This window comes from Triturus cristatus, chromosome 4_1 (genome assembly GCF_964204655.1).
Source record: "Triturus cristatus chromosome 4_1, aTriCri1.1, whole genome shotgun sequence".
Classification (NCBI taxonomy): Eukaryota; Metazoa; Chordata; class Amphibia; order Caudata; family Salamandridae; genus Triturus; species Triturus cristatus.
This window is the reverse complement of record NC_140585.1, coordinates 809,917,602-809,922,648: the sequence shown is the minus strand read 5'-3', so window position 1 is coordinate 809,922,648 and position 5,047 is coordinate 809,917,602.

The following is a 5,047-nucleotide window of genomic DNA, read 5'->3' as shown; positions in this document are numbered from 1 at the left end:
TTTGCAGACAACAAATTGAAAAAAATATTTTAAATTATGTAAATAAAACAAATTACAAAAAAAAATTAAGTATTGTCCTTTTATTAAATTATGCAGATTTCTGTGAAATTATATACATATAATAAAAATGTCTATGTGGGCATAGATGTTACACATATTTGGTTGTTTAAAGGCTACAACCACATACCTTCAGTTTTTATTCCCATTGACTTGCTTCTCCTCCTCAGCCATAGCAAGGTACACTTCGACACTGAGCAAAAACGGCAACATGCTGCCGGATTTGCCTGAGAAGATTTTATGTCGAGATTGGCTCTTTTTATAGGGTCGTTTCATCCATCTTAGGTGATGAGATGGGACCACCAGAGTTACGATGACTGAAAGGAAAGTCTAAATATGGCTGGAGGAGTTTTGGCTAATGTTATACCGTCCGCTGTATTTTTTGCTGTTCTCTATTGATGAGAAAACAAAAACTGATGGTATCGGCAACGGTTTGATGGAATTTGGTTCATCACACCGCCAAACTCTAAATCGGACAAACGGACCTATATGATGGAGAATGGTGTTAGTAACGATCTCTGACCGAGCAACCATCTGCCAAACTCTAACTCAGCCCTGTAGTCTGAGTAGACCAGTATATGATCAAAGGGAAACAGATCTCCTAGGCAAATTTCACTACTAATCTAAAGAGGAAGAGATCCTCAGACTAGAAGGAGGCTTGAGCGACATCACTTTTCAGGACTACTCCTGCCAGCTGTACCAGGACATCTCGACTGCCAAATCCAAGATGACAGTTTTGCTTAAGCCAACCACTGACAAGCTAAGGAGTGATGAAATTTTTATAAAAATGGGCTTTCCTCTTTAATATTACTTTTGAAGTAGACAATCAACCTTTACAATTCACTGAACGGGTAGAGGCAGCTACCTGTTTGAATAATGAAATGCAAGATAGGCACATCTCCAAGGGGTGTGCAGTCAATGACAGTGTGCAGCAAATAGGACCATAGCTTAAAACAGTGGCACAGAGGAGAAGAGACATGTGGTGGAAACTTGGAGTGTTATCTGCTCCCACTCAAAACTAACTGGATTATACAAACTGAATGGTCTGATTTTTGCCTATGCGAGAGGACAATTTGGCCCTTTAATTATTCTTGCTAATATCTACATAGTGACTACATAAAAACTTAAGGGCCCTACATTGATACTGCCCATCATCTAGATGGCACTTAGTTATGTCCTTCATATTGATTCTTAAGGGGTGGGAGGGCAACAGCCCACAAAAACTGAGTCTAATTAAAGTCCTCAGTGGTTTGACATTGCAGGATTCTTTCCCAGTTCAGTGGAATTCTACTTACTAACCTTGAATATTTTACGTTTTGGATTTATATAGTTTGTGTTCAGTTTAATTCAGTGGGAGAGGAGCTATGGGTGGGAGATTAAATGATTAAATGCTTCTGAGACTCCAATTTACTAATGAATTCTTGACAATATATTTTGCTGAAGGAGATTAGGAAGGCCATTGTTACCACCCTTGGAGTTTACGAATAGCACCTTTTCCAGACCAAACATATTGATTTCAATTATATCTCTTAAAGTGGCAGGCCAACATTCACCCACCAATAGACTGGGTGTGAGAAAATCTTTGATTGAAGATAATCCAGAAATTATTTGGCTTCAGCAAGTGCAACTCACATGGAGAGAACACCTGGGACTAAAACACAAACAACAATACCAATTCTTCAACAAATTCAAAAAGTATGGAGTGCACATCCTACAAAATAAGGATCTCCATTTTTCAGCTAAAGCAGTGAAAAAGATAAAGAGCATAGATTCATAAGAATAACGGGTGATCTGGAGGGCTCCCTGGTCATGCTGGCGATGACCTAAGCCCAAAATGCAGAATAACATGATTTCTTTTGCTAGATTTTGTGCTGCTGCTTTCAAGTTATGGAGAAAGGGATGTTATTCTCACAGGATATTTCAACCTTGTGTGAGACAGATCTTTGACAGAGTGTGAAATGGGAAAGGGAAAGCCAACACATTCCCTTAAAACAACAAAATATATAATTGTCTGTAATAGGCTTACAAGAAATCTGGAGGGAACATGATGAGCAGGAGAGGGATTTCACATGTCTTTCCCATCGAAACGGATCCTTTTCTTGGATTGAATATTTCTTCATGATCAATGTGCTGACTCCTTTAGTGAATACAACTAATATAGGCCCAATGTCTGTATCAGACCATAATACATTACTAGTAGGAATAGACATGAGCTTGAATCTCAAACAAGACATTGTTGGTTGAGCTTACATCCCATGTTGATAAGGGATCCATTACTCAGAAAAGAAATAGAGACTCACATTTGAGAATATTTTGATCTTAATGAGGAGGCATGGGTCGGTAAGGGATGCTTTTATAGTGGTCCTAAATTAGCTTGGGCACTGAAGGCTAAGAGCATTAGAGATACAGAGGTAGAGACTGGAGTCCAGAAGTTAAAGACACAGAAGTAAAATACAGACAAACACTTTTGCTTATGTTTCTGACGAAAATGATGACTCGTAAAGGTCAAGTTGAATCCAATGTACAATAATAATTCTAAACTTGCTCTGCTCCACTTAAAAAGCAATCATATGATGCAGCCAATAAGTTAGGCATACACTTGTTCTGAAAGTTGAAAGAGAAAGTGGAAAAATATTATGTTATGGGATTACTCTCCAAATGAGGGACCAAGTTAATAGTGGAAGGTTAAACAATTGAAGAATGTTTAAACTTTGCACTCACCCAAAACTTACTCCTTGGAAAACCAAAAGATATATAGGATGGGCTAATCTGCCAAGGATTTCCCAGGTGTAATCAGAAGTACTGGATGAACCATAGCCAACACAGAGGTATCAAAGGCTATTCATGCTCTTAATACTAATAAAGGCTCAGATGTCTAGACCTGTAATTTTAATAATGTCTGGACCTGTAATTTTAATAATGTCTTTGCCTTGCAGTTATTCCTCAATTAATTACCTTGTATAATGGCACAGATGATCATGAGAGAGTTAGCCATTGATGTTTGAGGCAGACATTAGTGTCATCCCTGTGTTGGGTAAGACTCAACATCTTTGTTTCGTGTCCATTCCTATAAATCTTCTCAATGCTGATGCTTAGATTTATCCAAAATACTAACATTCTGGCTGGAACAACGAATAGCGGATTTGGTTCACCCAGATCATTTGGGAATTGTTGTGTACAGATGCACTACAATGTTAGACAGGTGCACTACCTTGTGAAGGAAGTCCAAAAGAAAAAAATACTGCATTCTGGTGTCTTTAGACACTGAGAACATTTTCATTCGGGTGGACTGAGGGTTCCTGAATTAGGTACTGGGAAACTGGGAACAATGTCTGTGAGACCCAAGTTTCCCAAAATGGCTATGGCCATTTACAACACTCCTAGAATTATTTGTAATGGCCAATTATTATGAGACCAGATAAGACTACAAATGGGAATTAAATAGGGGTGCCCCATGTCACCTATATCGTTTGCTCTCAGTGTTGAATTGTTAGCTTGCCATATCTGACAATATCCAGTTTTCCAAGGATTATCTTTTGGATTGGATGTACAATGCTAATCATGTTTGCAGATGATGCCCTTCTATCTTTATGAAGCCCTGAGAATTCCTTTCCTGTGCTTGTTAATCATCCAAAATGTTTCCAGACTTTAGTAGCATAAATTAACGTGGGAAAATCGCATATCTTGAATCTCACATTATCCAGTGATAGTGAGACCCACCTAAGACAACACTATCAGTTTCAATGAGCCCCCTCTCACCTTTAATATTAGGCCAGCAATATCATGCCAAAGGTATCAAACCTGGTCAAAGATAATTATTCTCTCATTCTTGCAGAAACCAGGAGAGCTCTGGTAAGGTAGTCTCTATTTCTTCCTTGCTTGTCAGGCTAGATGTAATAAAAATGAATACAGTCCTGAGAATTATGTATTTCTTTCAAACTTGGCTGATGAAAGTGGAAGCCCACTTCTTGGAAAGTCTCAAACAATGTATATTACAGTTTATATGGAGGAGCATTAGCTCTAGGGTTGAAATTCTGCAATGTAGAACGATGTGGGGTGGAGTGGCCCTACCATACCTCAGTACATGCTGCCATCTGGGGCAGTCAAGGGTAGTGATCAATGGTCCGAAACAGTAATAGACAAGCGATGGCCCCAAGTAGAAAAAGCTGCAATGTGGAATGTCTTTAGCTTAAGAAAAGAATCGAGGCCCACCAATACCTATTTTAGCACACCAGTGCAGACTACTCTCAATATGTGAGTTAGCATAACTACAAGACAGGTACTCACCTCCTTCCAACCGCCATACACCCTTATTCATCTCAATCCACAGTTCAACGGAGCACTTAATTATTGGTCATTTGGGAGAGTGGATATAGATTTATTGCAGAGATGTTTACAAATGGCTCTACTAAATCCTTCACACACTGAAAACTTGACTTTAATTTTGATGGATAGAAATGCTTGCATTATGTCCAGACATGTAATTGGGTAGTGAACGCCACAATTAAAGAAGTTGCCATAGGAGACAAAAATCTCTTTGACACACTCTTCACAATACTCAACTCCAAAGGAATTATTTCAAAGCTGTTTCAAATTCCCTAGGAATCGAAACCTGCTCACCAGGGTGCAAGTAGAGGCAAATGGCAATGTATTCTAAATAGGGAGATCTCCTACAAGAGGTGGGAAACCTTATGGAAAGATATATATGAGAGCTCTAGCTCTGTGAGGCCTATTATAAATTAATATATAATGTGTATTACACTCCAGACAGGGTTGATTATATGTTCCTTACTACATGCCCCAGGGGAGAGAGAGATTGTAATAAGAGGGGTTGGTGCAGATTGGGGTGTACAAATTCTCCCTACTTCCACGGATAGAGTAAATTCACAGATACACGCACATACACTCATCATACGCTTGGGCCCATTTCACTAACATACACTCAGATTACTCCATTAACACTGAACCTGTGGGAAGAAAACCTTCTAAA